Genomic DNA, 22,305 nt, shown 5'->3' on the forward strand with positions numbered 1-22,305 from the left:
TTCAACACCACATCATAGGGGATGTTGACAAAATTACGTGGAGGAGGAAATTGGCATTAAACTTGCCATGGATTTTGATTTTAAGTATCTGCAGCCTCTCCAAATTGCCACGCTGGGGAAAGATTGCTGGCATTAAACTCTTTTTTAAAAATTTACAGTCCCCTCAACCATCACACGGGGAGGAGGATTCTTGGAGTTTGAAGTCTTGTCTGCTTCACTTTGCATTTGAATAAAATTTTTGAATGTTGCTCAAAAACCATGCAAAAGGGGAGAATGGTTGTGGCTGCCAATATTCCTAATTCATATAAATTTTCTATTGCACAGGATGCTATATTAATAATATGAGGTGTAACTTTATTTCTATTATCATTCATAGGTTGGTTGGCATTGGAATTTATACTTTGGTAGTATATGGAGGAGAGCCTTATCGTAGCACCAAGATTAACAATTTCTCGTTCTTTGCCATGTATTTGCTTGAAAGTTTGGAAATGCATTTGCCTGGAATTTTAATATGGTGCTCCTATACGTGAGAGGAATGAATGGCAATTTTCATTTGCCAGAAAGTGTGTTGACAAAGGCAATGAATTTGGCTTTGAGATGCCAAGGCATTTTCTACTGTTTTGGCATTAATACCTACCAATATCATTATGTTTGAAGTTTCAATGGTTCCCATAAACCACACAGGAGGAGGCACTGGTTTTGATTTGCCAAATTTGCATTTGCTTTGAATTTCAATGCCTCTTTAAACATGCTCCGCACCACCACATTGCATTGGCTTGAAAGTTATTTGCTGCAGTTTTTACATGTTTGAAAGCTTACAAAGCCCTTTTCAAACACCACTTCTAATTACATGCGGGGAGGAGCTAGGCTGACAATTACTAGAAGTTTAATTAGCTCCAACCAAACACATTTCTCAGAGAAGATTATTGGTATCACACCTCCAGACAACATTCCTCATGAACTACTATAATATTTAAATCATATAACATATGATTTAAAAAAAACAATTTAAACCTTGCCTGAAAAGATGCATGAAGTGGCAAACCAGGTCGGGCGCCAAAGTGGGTCCAGCTAAAAAAAAATTTGTTTTCATACAATTGACCTCTGGAATATCTCAAGAACCTTAAAATTACCTCTGGAAACAATTGACACCATTTCCAGATCACCAGACTAAGTTTTGCAACTTTTGGGCACTTGCACCACATTTTCACATTTAATTGCGAAGACATAATTTTCAAAGTGGTCAAAACACCTTTTTGGACCATGCCATCTGACAGGCATGTACTTTGATATACAAGGATTAACTCTACCAAATGGTTTCTCAAGATGAGTCTCGAGCAAAGAGATATTAATTTTCAAAAATGCCCAACTGGCTTTGTCGACACTGCAGACCTGATGAAGTCAATGTTCTGGCAACACATGACGCCTTTCTCAAAAATATCAAATGACCTCCGTAGATCCTTAAATTTGAAACACAGGTACCTTGAAGTACATATGAAAACTTTGGATTCTTAGTTTGATCACAAGACTGACAGGATGCAAATGGTGTGCTCATGAAAATGGCTACATTAACTAATTTAACACTGAAAGTGCACAAGACTGAAAATGATAGTTCAATGAATCCTTTTGAAAACCGATCAAACAGATTGGCAGAGGCTTAAAATTTGAAACGTAGCTCATAATTTATACCAAAATTATCCTAAAACAAACATTACGACATAACACTTACTGAGGCAACTTTTACACTTATGCAAAACAGGGCTCCGACTAGGCACTGAAACAGGGACTTGTCAAAATATTCAAACTGCAAATGGATTTGGCTTTGAAAACTGAGCAAATGGATTCATTAGGACTTAAAATTTTGTAGGATGACTCACATTTATGCATAGAATCCAATCCATGTTTAATTTCTTCATGATGATCAATAGGACAAAAGATATAATTGCTCAAAGTAGGCTACTCAATAAAATCTGCATTTGTGCCTAAAATGCACTTTCAGCGCACCCTCAAAATGGGTACCTGGTAAACTTATCCAAACTGAATTTTGAAAGTTGCACATCACTAAATAGACCAAATGAAAGGTGTGGGACATGAATCCCGAGCCTTACCCTCTAAAAATCAACTAGCTCCACTTTCTCTCTCTCTAACTAGGCCATTCAAACTGACTTATTTAGGTATTTTTCTAACATGCAAAGCAAAATTTTGAAATGGGCCTCTAAAATTGACTCAATTTTAATGAGTTCCAACACTGTCTATCATCTTGGTAATCTCTCTTTTCAGTAGAATCTTTGTCAGGACAGTTAGAAGCCATATGTCCTATCTTATCACAATTGAAACATTTCAAAGCTTGTTTTCCTTTATACTTACCTTTGCCTCTTGGTAACCTTCTAGCTAATAGTGCTTCAAACTCTTCTTGCTTTCTGATTTCCTCATATAGTTTGTGTACTTCCTCCATGTTCTTGCGAAATCTTTCACTTGCTCCATAGTGATCCCCTTTAGTGTACTTACTCATTCTATCATTGTAATCATTAGATTCACCAATATGAAAAGAACTTGTAGTCACACAAATTTGTCCAGCTTGATTAAATAAATATTCGCTATTTATTTGATTAAAAATCCACTAGCCACTAGTTAATTAAATTAATATTTAATTAATTCATTTCCAAACATTCTTCTATTAATTAAATAAATTATTCAATTTATTTTAATTAAATCATTAAATCAAATTCCAATCAATTAAATAAATAAAATCTATTTATTTAATAAAATCCCCTTTTCCTCTTTTAAATAAATTAAATAAAAACATTTATTTAAATCATTATCCCCACCCCACTTGCATTTTCCTACAAATGCAACTTGCACACATTTATTGAGACAAATTAATTTATTTTAATAAAATCCTATTTTCCCTCACCCACCAAATCCACTTGCAAAATCTAATCCCCTTCTAGATTCTTCTAATCCCTTCCTAATTAGCCTAATCCATCCCCTAATTATTGTCACATTCCTAAGCAAAATGGAGTCACTTCTCAAAGACTCCAAAGTCTTTGAAAAACATTTAATGCTTTGTGTGTTCAACAAATTAACCCCCAAAGTCTTCCAAGACCATTTATGGCTCTTACATAACCATTTATAGTTACTTCAAACTTTCGCCCCAAACATTTATTGTTTTGACCATATTCATCCATTTCACATTTGCACAAGAATTTATCCATTGGATAAAAGCTTTATTCTTTGAATAAAGAGTTTATTCATTCAACTAACCTTGACTTTAACTCCCAAGGTCATATCAGGCATTTAATGCTTATTCCCTCTCCTCTCAACCTATCTCACATTGACACTTGTCATCCTGGGATTGGGTTGAAAGCCCTCACATGGATTTGAAATCATTCAATCCTGACCCTTGTTGAGATTGCTCAATCTCAACCATCCATTGCTCCATTTTTCTTATAAATAGAGCCCATTTCTTCATAATCCACATCCTGAAAAACTTGTATGCATTTAAGCTATAGGCATTTTAAGAGAGCATTTTTAGCATAATTAACTAATATCTTGTCTTTTTGGATAAAATCAATCATTTTAGCACCAATAGCATAGTATTAGCTTTTCATTTCACATTTGGAGCACAATACTACAATCTCAATCCTCCATAAGCATCCATAGTGCAAAAACCTGCTGAGAGCTACACTATTTTGGAACTTGGAGAGGAGAGGAACAAGGGAGAAGAAGCCAAGAGCATGTTAGGAGGCATTTGGAGATGCCTCATCGTATTTACCTTCCTAGTTAGACATTCTATCATGCTTTTGGTATCTCTTTTGATATGCTTGTGTAGGAAAGTATTTGGTTTATGATTTCTAACACTAACAACTTAGCTTTTCTTCTTGTTTGTGTTTTGTTATCATTGACTAACCTTCCCTTTTTTGCAGAGCATTAGAACTAAATGCAGATTCAACTTTATTTACCGAAGACCCACTGTTATCAAAGTTACTTAACTCAAATTCATGTAGCTTACCAATAGTAGCATGTTTTTTTGTAAACTAACATGTCTAATTGTTGAATTTGTCACACAAGTTTCACTTCGACGCTATTGAACATGTTTTAGCTCTACTGACACTTTTTCTTTTAGCGCTATTGTTACTACAATAGCGCTATTGTTAAACTTTCAGCGCTTTTGGATTTGTTTTGGTGCTTTTGTTGCTATTTTGGCGCTATTGAAACTCTTTCTGCGCTTTTGCCTCTCTGGCTTTACCCTTCTTTCAGCGCTTCTGTGTGAAATAGCACTTCTGTTTAAATGCAGACTAGTGCTATTGCAACAGAATGTTGTAAAACTCACCTTGTAACCGAAAAATTGAAAATCTTAGGCTTGTGGAAGCCCCCCCTTAGACATAGATTTTACTAACAAAATTGTGGTTTGTGCAGGTTTAAAACTCACCACTAAAAATCCCAAATTTTCCTTTGGTGTTTTTAAAAAATTGAAAACAAACATTTACTTCCATTGCAAGTTAGGATTCATCTTCATTTTGGTGCTTAAAATCAACAAACAAATTTGCTTTCCTTGCATCAAACTAAAAAAATCACAATCCACACTTCAATTTTGGGCAAGTAAAAAGAACAATCCATTTGTTTTGATTTTTGCACACAAATTTTACTTCAAGCAAACGTGTATTTCATTAAGTTGACTAGGATTTCCAAATTCTAGATTACAAAACACATTGCATTTGATGTTAAAAAGAACATCATGACTGTTGGAGCAACATCTCCAAATAGTTAGATCACATTGCAAGGACAGATTAAAAAGAACAAGTGTTTTACATGTTTGGGATGCTTGTGCAAAAAGTCGGTCAAGTGGTCCTACCTCTAAGACACACTATCCTCTCCCTTGGCTTTCCTGGTCCTAGGTGCAAGAGAAAAGTGTTAGTAACACTCAAAATTTTTATCCTTTTAAGAGAGGCCTGCCAAGGGATCGATACTCTTGGGAATGACCTCGAGCGGTAAATCCTTCGAGCCGCTATAGAAATCAGGTGAGAGCGAAAGCTGTAGCCTTGGGTATAGCTGTTCCTACAGTGTAACTAGCCGAAAGGACAAATGGGCCCCACCACCAGTTACAAGGCTTTTAAGTGAGTCACTGCAGAATGAACTTATGTCCAAAAACATCGAACATGACTAAACACCTTTAAGTAGTAGCCCACCCATTCTATTGATTGAGGATATTTGCGATATAATTTAGTGCAAGAGCATAGATGGTTTTGCTCCCAAGATACTCACCATACATATTTCCTTGAGTAGAAACATAGCTTTTTGAAAAGTCACTTGTGGCTTGATAAAGGTGGTGACTCCCCCATCATAGGGTTCATCTATTTGTTATACTCATGCAAGACTTAGTATATCACATCCTTACCTACCACGGTGGGATTCATAAGGTATGTAGTATCAAAGTCAAAGAAATATCAAGATGTGGGCTAAATTTATCACAACTGGCCATTTGACCTTAGGGATAAAAAGTGTTTGAAGTGTGTTCATTTTAGTTAAAGACCAAGTGCAAATTGAGCCGACTTCAGGATTTGGAAATACACCTTAAAATACATCTAAAGGAAGGGTCATATACAAGTCCAAGGATTGGGTTGATCTAGACCCATACTCATTTGTGCCTTTGGGGCAACATTCTTGTGTTTGTGTGCTTGCTTTGTTTTCTTGTCAAAGAAAAATCAAAAAATCACTTCCCAAAAACAAAGTATTCATCCAACCAAACATCTATCAAAACAAACCAAACACATCAAAAACAAAGTCCAAACAACAAAGAGTCAAATTTTATGACCATTCTTCACATCTTGCGAAAGAAGAAGCGTCATCAGAATATCAACTTGAAAAGAAGACCATTCAGCTCAAAGGCTTTGATCAAACGAAGGAAATTCTTCCACATCAATAGACAAATCTTTGTCTCCCATAGAGTTTTCTTGCGTCACATGCATCTTTACCTTCAAGGCAAAACAAATGAAATTGATTCAGAATCACAAAAACCAAGGAGGTAAGATTAACCCCAAATTTTCCCCAACATCTGTATCACATACAACACAACGTGAGAAATACCACCAACACCCGAAAGGGAAGAAATAGAGTTTGTCCCATTTGTGACACAAAGTTTTTATTGAAGTTGAAAACATTTTTTCATCCATCATCTTCTTCATCCATCATCGTTTCATCATCAATCCATTTCCAACTCTCAAAACATTAAGAGGTTCTTGTCCTAAGTTCTCTTTTTAGATATTGCTTGAAATCAAACACCTCACATCACTTTTTAGATTGTTTCTACATCTGGGATAAGCTCATCCTAAGAGACACATCTACGCAGGTTAAAACTAGTTCATGAGTGCATCCTCTCATTACTAGGTAGTTAAAATCTGTAACACATCTCAGATTTCTCTACACCTTATCACATCAAAATCTTATCAAACAAGCAAGCAATTCAAAGAAGGAATTTCGGTTACATCTACCTTAAAAGTGCTAAAGAGATCTACATGCAACACCATTCACCAACCATCAATCTTTCATTTCATCAACAACTCATCATCATTTTCAGTCAACTTCAACAAAAACTCACAAACAAAATGGCTCAAACCTGATCACAGTCAAGGCAACAAGAAATAGAAATAGAAGAAGAAGAAGAGGAAAATCTCAATGAATTCCAAGAAGCACTTGGAGGAAATGCGAATGACAAAAACCCAAGTACTCCTACTCCTGCAACAATCGAAAGGGCTCAGCATAACCCTCTCTTTAACAGACTATTTGACAAAATACTCAGGAGCAATGCAGATGCTCACTTCTTAAAACTCGCTCAAGAAGGAGCCAAACTCCCCTCTGACTTTGATCTTGCCCAATTAAGACAAGCATCAGAAAGACAAAGTTGCCATGAAGAGGAAAGAGGTAGAGATCCCATTAGATATAACATTCCTCGAGGTAACCCACCACCTCCTCCTCCAAATGAAATGGAGATGTTGCGGCAACAAGTCAAGAATCTCGCCCAACAACTTCATAGTGGTGTCAAGACTAACCAATTCTCCCTCAATAACATCTGTCCCTATCCTTTTGATAGGAATCTTTATATGCCACCCTTTCCATGAGGATTCGAAACACCCAAATTTAAAAAATATAGAGGAAAGGGAGATCCCTGTGATCATGTCAGAGAATTTCATTCCGCTTGCCTCGAAGTGGCATATGAAGACACCTACCTAATGCACCTTTTTCCCCAAAGCTTGGGAGGAACAACCACATCATGGTTTTCCCGACTATCGGGTGGCATTAGAACATTTGAGGAACTCATCCAGAAGTTCCTAGCTCATTACTCTCATAACATTGAACGTGACATCACCATGGCTGATCTGTGCAACACTAAACAAAAACCAGGTGAACTATTCTTAGTATTCCTACAATGATGGCGCCAAATGTCTAGCAGACGTTCTCTTCAGTTGCCTGAATGAGAACTAGTGGAAATATTAATTTCCAACTTAAACAAAGAAATGGAATTTCACCTGGATGTCAAAGACACAGACTCTTTTAATGATATGATCACCAAGGGTTTGAAGTGTGAACGGGCACTCATCAAGAAAGGACTCATTAAAATCTTTAATGAACCAAAAGATGGTCCTCGCCCATGCTTCAATAGTGATAAACCAAACTTCTAGAATGAAAACAAGAATATCGTCAACGATGGGGTTGTGGATGCCTAGACTATCCAAAATGCACAACCTATGGTTCGGTTTGCAGGACAAAATCCTCCACCTCGGAATAACACAAATGTTCCTTCCAATCAAGGTTGCATCACATCTCAAGATGAACCTAGACCTCGTCAACAAAAATAGAAATGCACATACACTCCCTTAGGGGAACCCATTGAAACAGTATTGCGACAACTCATTTCTCAAAATTTGGTCACTCTACCCAAACTATCAAACTATGAGCCTCAGGTCAAACCGGCATGGTGGAGAGATAGTGAACACTATGAATTCCATCATGGAAGAGGACACAAGACAAGTAATTGTCACCAATTAAAAGATCTTATTCAGGATCTTATTGACCAAGGAGAAATTGAAATTGAAGGACATGACCCAAAAACAACCAATAATGATCATCTGATGTTCAAAAATCCACTTCCATCACAAGATCAAAGCGGTCCTTCCACTTCTAGGCGAGGCACTGATACCACTGATTATACACAGGCTTCGTATAATTACACTGTAAATCATTTGTATGATGCCAATGAACAAGTTGCAACTATAACCTTCAAAAATCCCAACTCAAATTGCAATGTTGTTACGCGTCGCGGCAAAGTTACCATAAAGGCAGCTCCACAAGGCACCACCTCCATCCCAAAGTAGTACAATCTTGTGGAACAATTAGACAAAATGCCTACACTTATATCCATTTTAGAACTTTTGCGCCTATCGCCCTCTCATAAAACTATCTTGGATCAAGCCCTCCAAGAGGCGTCAGTCCCTGCAAATCTGAATACAGACCAATTTCAAGCCATGGTTGGAAGTCTAAAGTCATCACCTTGTCTCACTTTTTCTGAAAGTGACAACTCTTCCTTCCAACAACCTCATAACGCCTCACTCCACATCGAAGGATTTATTAACTAGCATAGGATCAAGTGAGTCTTGATCGATAATGGAGCAGGCCTGAACATTTTTACACTATAGTTGGTCACAGCATTGGGATATGCAGTAGAATTAGTGGATCCTCGTAAGAAGATCACAATCAAAGCCTTTGACGATGCAGAGCGGTCATCCAAAGGAGATGTGGTACTACCAATCCGAGTGGGCCCTATGGTAAAGAACATCATTTGTCAGGTTCTGGACCTTCCTCTTCCATATAATCTATTGTTAGGTAGACCTTGGATACATGCCATGCAAGCCGTTCCATCTACCTACCATCAATGTATCAAATTCCCACATAATGGTGTAGAGATCACAATCCTGGGTGATGCAAATCCCTTTGCGTATTGCCATAATATCAGCCATCAAACAGAGATTACCGTTCCTAATAATAGAGAAGCCATTTCCTCCACATCATATATAAGTCCAGCCTCTCTTGCCAGTTCAAACACCACTATACCGAAGCAAGAAAAGCTTAAGATGAAAGTAGTAGAGGAAGGTCCTAGGGAATACAACTTGAGTCAACTCTTTTGTGTAGGACAAATGCCCACTTCTCCTCGAACACATGGTAAACCACAACAGTTACTCCAGCAACGACTCATCACGCCTGCATGTGGTTTGACGCCTTTCATCCTTGGAAAGAGTCAAGAAGAAGAAACCCAAGATGAGGACTTGGCGGAATGGATCTATAAAGATCCCATCACAACTGATCTACCACAAATTAAACTTCCTACGGATCAGTATGGCAAAGGCCTCCTCATTATGCAAAGGATGGGATATGATGGTCAGAGTGCTTTGGGATATTGCAAACAAGGACGACATGAACCACTGCTCCCAGAATTAAAGCTCAAAGGTAACACAGGCCTAGGCTTTTAAAAAGAGATCTGTCCTAAGCTCAGATTCAAAGGAAAACCCAACAAACCATTTTGTCCACCTACTGCAAAGAGGACACCTTTCATAATCAAAGAACTATCAAGCACCATCCCAACTACCCCATCGAGGCTCAAAACCCCAACACAACTATCACCAATGCCGCTCATCCCACTAAGCGAACCAGTAATCCCATCAATAGTACCATTAGCAGCAACAACTCTGTCAGAACCCACAGCAGCATCAATAGCACCAGTAGTTCTAGTAGAAGCAACAGAGTCAATATTACCGATACTCCCTGTACCAGATTCCTTGATCCCCATCAATCTTCTTGCAGCATCGATCACTACAAAGCTACATCAACCAATCACACCTGCAGTATTTAACTCAAAAGACATCCCAGTATGGTATAGTAATTGGATGCTGGAAAGTGACTCAAAGACCGACTCGCATGAATGGGAATTTGATTCTGTACAGCTTAATACTTCAGATGAGGAAGACACATCACCACCTCCACCACGTAAAGACATCCCTATTTATGGAGAAGCACAGATAAAGACCACTTGGGTTCCTAAACTAGAAACATCTTCCACAGACCCTACGTCTCATCCTACGCCTGATTTTGACAAGGAGAGTACAATTAACGATCTTCACCATAATGTCTTAAACCTCACTGATACCTCTAACGAACTTAACCTAATCAATGAAGTAATGCCCATTATCCACCCTGAACTCATCGAATGGAACCAACCAAATTCCCCATGCCTTGACTTCTTCCAAAATGATGAGGCCATCATTGACTTTTTGGAATTAAGGGATAACCTACCAAGCAGGGATCACAAAGCTGGATTCGCCATTGAACTTCATAGCGCAGGATACTTCGGGGCGGATGCCAAACCTTTCAGCTACAAAAATATAACAATAAAACATGGATCTTCCAGTGAAAACCACACTATGGCACTGTTTGATCCAACAAAAATAAAAAGAAAGAGCATATCCAATGGTGAAAATCTCTTTGAGGTGCTTGAGGATGAAGGGTTTGACATTCTCCCTGATAGTACACAACAGGAACGATCAACGATTCTCATTGAGGAAACCAAAGAATACAATGTGGGGACTCTTGAAAATCCTCATCTCATACATCTAGCATCTCTTCTCACTCCAGAGGAACAGCCTAAGTTTATAGAGTTCTTCCAGAAGCGTCAGATCAACTTCGCATGGTCATATGCAGACATGCTTGGGCTTGATCCTTCTTTAGTCATGCATCACCTCACCGTAGTAGAAGGAGCCAAACCTATCAAGCAGAAGCTTCATAAGATGCATCCTCAAATTGCAGTGCTAGTCAAAATAGAACTCAAGAAACTCCTAGATGTTGGTTTCATTAGACCAATTGATTATGCAGAATGGATCTCTAATATTGTGGCTGTCGGCAAACCAAAAGGGGGCATCTGCATTTGTACTGACTTCAGAGATCTGAATAAGGCATGTCCTAAGGATGAATTCCCCCTACCAAATATCGACATCATAGTGGATCTGATAGCAGGACATGTCATGCTTTCACTCATGGATGGATTTTCAGGATACAATCAAATAAAGATCGCACCAGAGGACCAACATAAGATAGCCTTCACATGTCCATGGGGCACATATTGCTGGAATGTAATGCCCTTCAGTCTAAAGAATGCAGGAGCAACCTATCAAAGAGAAATGACCACCATCTTCCATGACATGATGCATACCATGATGGAAGATTATGTTGATGACTTACTAGCAAAATCACTCACTAGAGAAGAGCATCTCCACATCTTAGATAAAATCTTTGATAGATGGAACAATACCATGTTCGACTCAACCCAAAGAAATGTGTCTTTGGAGTGACCTCTAGGAAGCTTCTATGATACATTGTCTCAAGCAAAGGTATTGAGGTCGACACAGCAAAGGTAAAAGCAATCATGGAGATGCCACCACCAAAGAATATCAGTTAGCTAAGGACATTACAAGGATGGCTTCAATCCATCCGAAGATTCATTGCACAATTGGCTGATAAATGTCACCCATTCACACACCTGCTACATAAGAACATCCGCTTTCAGTGGGATGTCAGATGCCAGCAAGCATTTCAGACACTTAAAGACTATCTCATGAATCCACCATTGCTGATGCCACCAGATCCAAGTAGACCGTTGTTACTCTATATCTCAGCAACAAGTATAGCATTAGGTGTACTACTGGCACAACATAATGCAGAAGGAAAAGAGTGTGCTGTTTACTACATCTCTCGCACACTGGTAGGCTATGAATTCAATTACACACCTATTGAGTGAGCTTGCCTAGTAGTAATCTTAGCAGCCACAAAATTGAGGCACTATTTGTTGACACACAAGGTACAACTCATTGCAAAGATTGATCCACTCAAGTATTTACTCAGCAAAGCAGCATTGATAGGTCGCTTGGCCAAATGGGTGATGATTCTAAGTGAATTTGACATCGAGTATGTGGACCGTAAAGCTATCAAAGGTCAATTTATTGCGGATCAGTTGGCCGATGCACCACTCATAGGCGATCATCCTCTCATTTCCAATTTTCTAGATGAAGAGATATTCATGATCACAACAGCACAACCATGGAGACTATATTTTGATGGTTCATACACTAGGCATGGCTCGGGGGCAGGCATTCTATTTATCACACCTCAGGGTGATAGCATCCTGAAGTCTTACAGGCTCACATTTCCATGCGCAAACAACATAGAATATGAGGCCTTGATCACAGGACTCAGGCTAGCCGTACAGTGGAAATTACAAGAACTACAAGTATATGGCAACTCACAACTGGTTATTCAACAAGCAACAGATGAATATCAGACCAAGGATGATAAACTCATGCCATATAAGAAAATGGTGGAAACCTAAAGACATCATTCACTACTATCACTTTTGAGTAGATACCAAGAGATCAGAATCGAGCTACTGACGCTATGGCTACCATCGCATCTCTCCTAGATCTTCCACAAAATTCAACATGCTATGAGTTCTTGGTCAAACAGCTTTGGATCCCTACTTATGATATCCCCGAATCCGAAATGATATGTCGCCTTGTCGGTTCTGAATCCCCATGGTACGGTGAATTTTATACCTATCTTTGCGATCACACCCTTCCTCCCAACCAATCAAATAACCAATGTAAAACCTTCATTCGCCAAACCGCTCGATATACCATTATTGCTGAAACCCTATACCGACACAGTCTTGATGGTACTCTTCTTTGATGTTTGGAATAAGGTGAGATAACAAAGGCTTTGGAAGAAGTCCATGAAGGAATTTGTGGGACTCATTCAAGTGGTCCATCACTAGCTAAGAAACTCCTGCGCAATGGATACTATTGGCCATCTATGGAAAAAGATTCCTACTACTTTGTCAGGAAGTGCAAGAAATGCCAAGTTCATGGTGACCTGATACATGCACTAGCCTAGGAACTACAGCCAATCACAACACCATGGCCTTTTTGTCAATGGGGCCTTGACCTTATGGGTAAAATTCATCCATCTTCATCCAACGGCCACAAATTCATTATTACCGCCATCGAATATTTCACAAAGTGGATCGAAGCTGTTCCACTTACCCAAGTCACCGACAAGCAGATCGCCTCATTCATCCTCAACTACATCATCTGTCGGTATGGTGTGCCCATGTCGATCATCACAGATAACGGTCTTCCTTTCAAAAATTAGGATGTCCGTGAACTTTGTGAAAAATTTCATATCCAACACCGTTTTTCCACTCCCTATTACCCACAAGGCAATGGTCAAGCTGAAGCATCCAATAAAAATATATTAAGGATCCTGAAGAAGACAGTCAATGATGCTGGCCGTGATTGGCATGTTCAACTAAATCCAACATTATGGGCATATCGAACTAGCATTCGACCCCTACAGGTGCAACTCCTTATTCATTGGTCTATGGTACAGAAGCTATCTTACCTATTGAGGTGGAGATACCATCACTATGGGTTTCCTTGCATAATCTAATAGATGATGAAGCTTACAGAGTCTCACATCTTCAAGACTTAGAGTTACTAGATGAGAAGCGACAAGCTGCATACAACCATCTCAAAGCTTATCAGCAGTGCATGAGCAGAAGCTACAATCACCGAGTTCGACCTTGTACATTTGAGGTAGGTGATCTTGTTCTATGAGAGAATCCTCGCAATCAACCAAACAGAGAACATTAGGGCAAGTTTGAATCAAACTGGCTGGGCCCATATGTTGTCACTGCTATATTCGGGTCCGAGGCATATCAGTTGGCTACATCAGAAGGAGAACCGCTTGCAGATCCAATCAACAACATGCACCTAAAATGGTTTTATACCTAAGGTGTATAGAGCATCAGGCTCCCCTACATACCAGAAAATACCAAAAACATTCAAAAAAATGTCCTGAAGAAAATCCAAAAACATTCAAAAAAGTAAAGAAAAATCATGCATCCAAATGGTGAACAACCACTCTGGTGGCACCTTGGGTAAGTGCGATGGTGAAAACCTAGCAAACAAGCGCCACTCGTAAAGGCAATGGCTCCAATATCTTTCAGGCTCATTGCGATCACATTCATACACACATCCATCCATCCGAAACCATGGCTTGTTATTCATCTGCAATTAAGAAAATACTCCATGCATCTGGCAATCCCTCTTTTTCATAGTCATGTCTAAACTGGGGGCAATGCCCTTAACCTATTGATGGAAGTGGATTCTATATTTTCTTATGATTCATTACGTTCTTCATTCAAGAAATTATCAAAAAATCCAAAAACATTCAAAAATATCTCACAAAATACCAAAAACATTCAAAACAATTCAAAAAACCAAAAACATCAGAAAAGATCGAAAATCACACAATAACATGGCAACACCTTGTACATACTCATCCATGTAGATACCAAAATAAACATTGACAAACTACTCACACAATGACCATTTATCAATCGACTACACAATCCACATCAACACTCAAAACTGTCTTCAACAAGGATGCATCCTTCCTTACCAAAACAAAGACAAAAGTGACATTTTCTTTGACAAGAAAATTATGTTAAGCTAACAAATACTTGGTTGATTTGTGAGTACAATCATTTGTTTATCTGTATCGGGATCTTTCAATATTGTTTTGTATCGTTTGCACATTATTTCCGATGAAGTACGGGGGCATGTACTAATGGTGTCTACGTGGGAAGTTCACCAAGCTACGTGATCATAGGCAAAAATACAGTCATAGATCACTACAACTTGCTGACTACAGCGTATACCTCGACCATATGGGCATGAACCATTACCAAGGATCCTTATTCTGTATTCTTTATGTATATACTGTTTATTTGTAGGTACAATTCTCATTCTTTGGTTCCTACCTCATCCAAACTAGATAAAGGTTTTATCTCTTATTACGGTATGCACTTGTCTCAGGATATGATTAGCCTAAGATCAAGGAGGATGATCCAAGTCATGCATGAACGGTGATAATCCTTGTCTGTTCCACAAGCAATACTCTGGTCGACTTGACTCTTATATCAAGTCATTTGTATTAACTTTCTATATAAAATCCATGAAAGGAATACTCAGGTCATCTTGAATCATTATGTCAAGATGCTTGTATTCTCTTCCAACATTTTAAAGCTCAATGATGAAAATAGAGCACTATGGATCGTCACTTCATCTCATCTGTTTATATATTGCATTCCATTGCATATCACCCATCCATTCGCTCATTCATATATAGGATTTATATGCAAAATGTGAAAATTAAGCTGGTCTTGGATACAATCATGACCGAGTACTCTGGTACATCATCAGTGCATCATGCAAAGTCTTCAAAATACCTTGCATTCCTCATGGTCATATCATCATTACATTTAGTTGCATCTTGCATTAAGAAACATTCATGTCATTTTTAACTTAAAATTACATATAGTTCATTTTGGACATTAATTTTCATTAAATCATTTACATCATTGCATCAATCATAAATAATTAGATTCATTCGCTGGATTAAATTGTCTTTGATTATATTAAGTCCTTTACTAGACATTCATATAGTGTCGATTATCCATCATCATTTTATCATCCTTTATCATTTATTATTGTATACACTCATTTATCCATTTAGTGAGAAAGTACATTCATTCATCCATTAAACTAAGTATCTTATTATACTCATTTTAGGATTCATTCACATTGCATTCATTATCCTCTTTTTAATTGCATTAAGGTGCAGTTATTAAAACATTAGTTATAGTAACATCACATTATCATTTGTACTTAAATCATATTTGCGCATTTAGAATCATAAATCCATTTGTTTCCAAACAGTGGTTCATACCATTTTATATATATCCATTTTACATACGCATTCATTTAGGCATTATCATATAAACATTTGGACTTTACATTTGGTTTATCCATATTGCATTTATTTAAAACATCTAGATGCATATTCATACATAACATCATTCATTCAACCATTGCATTAACTTCATCACATAAATCATCTCATCATTATATCAAAATAGGAAACACCAAAAATCCTGTTCATAAATCAAACACAAGCATACATCATCATCATGGCATTACATACATAAAGCATTACATCAACAAATCAAAACAAATCATACATAAACTTGCATTCATATGTCAGTATCCAACATCATACATCATCATAAAAACATGCATATAAAGAAACATCTCATCAATGCATACATATACACATATCCATCTAAACAATAAACTCATCATCCTGCATAAACATCCATATAAATCAAAATGCATATCATCAAACTATGGGATCTCCTCATATATCTCATCTCATATATCAGAGTACAATGAAGTCTACAAAATCGGCTACCAAGAGCCATCCAAGATACAGTCCAAAAAATAAACAATGATACAAATACATATATGCATGAATGCTCTCTCAAATGCCACTCTGGCCTGATGCTGTCCCAACACCTCCACCTGCTCCACCACTGGTGCCTGCACCCCCTGCTCCATCTCTCTGTGGAGGCCTCATCGAACCACCACTCCCTCCTGCATCCTCTAATCTCTCCTGCCTCAAAGGACCCATCACTCCCCCACTGCTCTGCATCCTCTGCGATCACTCTGATCTAGTCTGTTGCATCTGGGTATAACCGAGAGCTCGTTGACTAACTGGCACCACCTGCTCATATAAACCCCACCAGTACTCTATCTCAGCCTGTGCTCGTCCAAACTACCTCATCACCTCTCCTATAGGCCCCTATGATCCTACTCCAACCCGAACTCTCTCCTACAGCTCCGCCAATCTCTCCACTGCAGTATCTCTCCCGCAGCACCACCGTCAGCTCTGACTCCCATGCAAATAGCTGCACATCCCTAGCTGCCACCTCCGCCTCCAAATCCTCTATCCAATTCTTCAAGCATACTATCATGTGATCCCGTAGATCTCCAGTAGCTCCCCCCTCGGTATCCATAGCTACCTCCCCTGCACCACCCTCTCCAGTAGTCCCCTCTCCTTTGTCCATCGGGATCTCTCTCTCCATCCCCCTCCCACTCAGCTGAACTCCTCCTGGTATCAATGGCCCTTGTGATATCTATAGAGGCAGTCCACCTCTCCCTCTCCACTGAGTCCGCATCCCCAATCCTCCACCTCCACCTCCTCCACCACGTCCTCCATCTCCTCCACCACCACTTCCTCCCTCTCCTCCACCTCCTACTCCTCCTCCTCGACCTCCTGCTCTCCTCCGGCCCCATCCCCTCTCATCCTCAAACGCTGGGATTGGCTCTGCTGGATCCAATATCCATGGGATTGGGTGTGCTACCCAGTACTGCGTATACTCATCTAGCACCCTTGCATCAACGACCCTCGGTCATATGTCCCATGGCCTCGCCTGCAATGTCCGGAACTCTGCCAGTGCCTGATCATACGGTAGCACTAGACCCCATGCATACCGCTCCCAAATAACTCGTGCATACTCCCTTGATCCACTAGGCAGTCCCTACTACCGTCCAAACTGCCTCATCACTCATCCGGGCACCTATCTCTCCACATGGTAGGAGGTCCTCCCAATGAGGAATCAAGTCATAAACACATAAGGCAGTGCCTCTGCGTCATCATCCCATGACTCACACTCCAAGTATGGCTGCCATATCACTGCATCTAGGTCATCCAATGCCCACCGTCACCACTCTAACTTCCCTAAGTGGGGCTAACTCATCATGCCACTGTACATAAACATGTACGGCTGATCCACTGCACGGAATCTAAGACTCACTGGTCGAGTCACTGGTAGGTGCTCCCAAGCCCAAATATGTAGCAGCATCATGCCCACTACTAAGGAACCCCTCCCCTGGTACACTACCTCATGGAGCTCCTGATACATGTGCACCAGCACGCACGACCCCCATGCAAATCGGGTCCCCTCGGTCATCATCATCTCGATAACCTATCCCGATCCGATGACCAACCCATGTGAACGTCTATCTAGACACAACAGACCTCCTACAATCCCTGACAAAACTGCTGGAAGAGGCTCATATAGTGCCGCTATATCCTCCCATGCGATCGAGCCATCATCAATGAAAACATCCTCATCAAAAATCCTCTGCACCGAAAGAGTCCCCCAGGATCTGTCATATGTGACCAGCTCCCCTCAAATCAGAATCTGCAGGATGCGCCACACATCCTCCAAGGTCACGGTCATCTCCCCCTATGCCAAATAAAAGGTGCATGTCTCGCTATGCCACCGCTCTGCTAGTGTTGTGATCAATCCATGATTCATATGAATCACGGGCATGTGCATCACCTCATATAGACCAGTCGCGGCAATGCAGTCTATCTCCGCCTATGTCAATCGATCCCACAACCCCTGTGTCGCAGAATGGCACTCCCGTAACTGCAACACGTGTAGCTCCTCCTACACATGGACATTCATCAATCACCATCAGTTGTTTTGTTTTCAAACTTTCTTAAGTTTAAACCTAGACTATCAACAGATACTTTGATCAAGTATCTTTGGGTCTCAACAGGTAAGCAATCATGGCCACCTAGACTTCAACGGGCATTTATCCTAATGACCTAAGTCTCATTAGGCTGCTATGGTTCAAAACAACTCCCACTTCACATCGCCAACCATCCCTCATTGGCATCAAGGAATTAGCCTTCATCCAAACTAGGGCATCTTTTTATCCTAAGGAAAAAGCACTATTTTACCAACAATAGTGCTTGTTTTTCAACAATAGCACTACCACCCTAACAAAAGTGCTCAATCAGCTATACAATAGCGCTACAATTGCAAACGCGCTAAAACCCCTATACAATAGCACTACTTTAACTCAATAGTGCTCAATTCAGCCCTCAATAACGCTTGTTAACCAGAAGCGCTAAAACTTGCATACAATAGTGCTACTACTGAGCAAAAGCGCTCAAACAATGGCTCAATAGCGCCATTGCGGCGCAGTAGCGCTAATTCACGGAGCAAAAGTGCCAAAACCGTAGTTCCAACGCTCTTGCTTCGACTTGACTTGGACTCAGCTAAAAACCTATAAAAAATGTATAAACATTAATTTTTTGAATTTGCGTACTGCTGGTCCATAGTCGTCTGGGCGCTGGAACCATCGCACTCACTTGAATCTATGCTCAGTGATCGGAATCGGCATCCTGGCTGCTACTCGCTCCTCCAAATGTCCCTATCAGAGCTCTGATTTCCAAATGGTCGCGGTCACAAATGATCCTGTTTTCGCCCCTTTCACCCCATTTATACCCTTCGCCGTCACCATAACTTCCCCCTGCTCATCGCCATGGTCCCCGTGAACTTCCCGAATCACCCATATCTCCATTTTCCCCCCGTTCTCTTCTATTTTTCACCCGTATGGCTAACTTCTTCTCCTCTACCACCTCCCCAATTTTCATTCTTTTTCGAGAGATCGCCCGATTTTTCAAAAAAATTCGGCCCATCTCTCGAGGGGGCATACCACCCATTAAATTAACATTTTATGGGGCATTTTCTTCACAACAGTTTTTCTTTTTTTGAAACGACGCGATAAACCACACCGTCTCAAAGAGAGGCAAATGTAGTCACACAAATCTGTCCAGCTTAATTAAATAAATATTCGCTATTTATTTGATTAAAAATCCACTAGCCACTAGTTAATTAAATTAATATTTAATTAATTCATTTCCAAACATTCTTCTATTAATTAAATAAATTATTCAATTTATTTTAATTAAATCATTAAATCAAATTCCAATCAATTAAATAAATAAAACCTATTTATTTAATAAAATCCCCTTTTCCTCTTTTAAATAAATTAAATAAAAACATTTATTTAAATCATTATCCCCTCCCCACTTGCATTTTCCTACAAATGCAACTTGCACACATTTATTGAGATAAATTAATTTATTTTAATAAAATCCTATTTTCCCTCACCCACCAAATCCACTTGCAAAATCTAATCCCCTTCTAGATTCTTCTAATCCCTTCCTAATTAGCCTAATCCATCCCCTAGTTATTGTCACATTCCTAAGCAAAATGGAGTCACTTCTCAAAGACTCCAAAGTCTTTGAAAAACATTTAATGCTTTGTGTGTTCAACAAATTAACCCCCAAAGTCTTCCAAGACCATTTATGGCTCTTACATAACCATTTATGGTTATTTCAAACTTGTCCCCCCAAACATTTATTGTTTTGACCATATTCATCCATTTCACATTTGCACAAGAATTTATCCATTGGATAAAAGCTTTATTCTTTGAATAAAGAGTTTATTCATTCAACTAACCTTGACTTTAACTCCTAAGGTCATATCAGCCATTTAATGCTTATTCCCTCTCCTCTCAACCTATCTCACATTGACACTTGTCATCCTGGGATTGGGTTGAAAGCCCTCACATGGATTTGAAATCATTCAATCCTGACCCTTGTTGAGATTGCTCAATCTCAACCATCCATTGCTCCATTTTTCTTATAAATAGAGCCCATTTCTTCATAATCCACATCCTGAAAAACTTGTATGCATTTAAGCTATAGGCATTTTAAGAGAGCATTTTTAGCATAATTAACTAATATCTTGTCTTTTTGGATAAAATCAATCATTTTAGCATCAATAGCATAGTATTAGCTTTTCATTTCACATTTGGAGCACAATACTACAATCTCAATCCTCCATAAGCATCCATAGTGCAAAAAGCTGCTGAGAGCTACACTATTTTGGAACTTGGAGAGGAGAGAAACAAGGGAGAAGAAGCCAAGAGCATGTTAGGAGGCATTTGGAGATGCCTCATCGTATTTACCTTGCTAGTTAGACATTCTATCATGCTTTTGGTATCTCTTTTGATATGCTTGTGTAGGAAAGTATTTGGTTTATGATTTCTAACACTAACAACTTAGTTTTTCTTCTTGTTTGTGTTTTGTTATCATTCACTAACCTTCCCTTTTTGCAGAGCATCAGAACTAAATGCAGATTCAACTTTATTTACCGAAGACCCACTGTTATCAAAGTTACTTAACTCAAATTCATGTAGCTTACCAATAGTAGCATCTAAAGAAACTAACATATTAGGTACAGACCTCAATTCATTGATTGCAGAGACTCGGATTGCATAGGTCAGTAGAAGGGTTCTTAACAACTTACTTGTTATATCCTTTTCTTCAATAGTTCCACTTGCTCCTTTGATTTGATTGACAATCTCCTTTAGTATTTTATTATACTGGGTTATGTTCTCACCTTCATTCATCCTCATAGATTCAAGTTGTCCTCTTAGACTATCCACTTTTGCTCTTTGAACATGTTCATCTCCTCCATACACAGATATGATTTAGAAATGCTGAAATACTCTCCATGTTTTCTTCAGTCTTGTTTTCAATATGTGGTCTTCTCAGGTTTCTTTTAGTCTTCTCCCCTTTATAGTAGTCTTCTCCCCCTTTGACAACAATGCTAAAAAGTAAAGAACTAAAACATAATTACATTTTGTATGAAGTGTTTTTTGGCTGTTGTGTACCAACTGAGTCTCGGTCAGAGCATTTTGTCTTCAATTCCTGTTCCCTGTATAATTTCCTATAATAATTCATGTACACCTTTAGAAAACATCCTAAAGTGTATAAATCAACATCAACTCCTAAAAGATATTCAATAGAGTCATCAGATTGATGCTTTCATCGAACTTGGTCAGTGAGTAGAAGATAGGGGTAGGACCCCTAGCTTACTTCTGAGATATTCAAAAGTGTCCCTTGGTAGTGGTTTGGTGAAGATATCTGCTATTTGTTCCTTTGTGCTAACATATGCCAACACTTTCTTCTCTTGAGCTTCTTCTATAAGATAATGATATTTGATAGAGATGTGCTTTGTCTTAGAGTGCATAACAGAATTTTTTGAAATATTAATGGCTCTAGTATTGTCACAAAATATAGTTACTGGCTCGGTAACTTTCTCATTTATACCTTCCAACTATTGTTTGATCCATGCAATGTTGGTACAATTCAGTTTTGCAACAACATATTCAGCTTCTATTGTTGACTGTGAAACACATCCTTGTTTCTTGCTAAGCCAACTCACTAGTCTTTCTCCTAAAAAGAAAGCTCCTCCACGTGTGCTTTTTCTGTCATCAATGTTGCCTGCCCAATCAACATCAATATAAAATTTTAAATCAAAATCATTTCCTTTCTAATATACTAAGCCATAATCCTTTGTGCCTTTCAAGTATCTAAAAATTCTTTTGATTGTTGTCATGTGTGTTTCCTTAGGATTTGCAGAGAATCTTGCAA

The sequence above is a fragment of the Cryptomeria japonica genome, chromosome 9 (genome assembly GCF_030272615.1).
Source record: "Cryptomeria japonica chromosome 9, Sugi_1.0, whole genome shotgun sequence".
Classification (NCBI taxonomy): domain Eukaryota; kingdom Viridiplantae; phylum Streptophyta; class Pinopsida; order Cupressales; family Cupressaceae; genus Cryptomeria; species Cryptomeria japonica.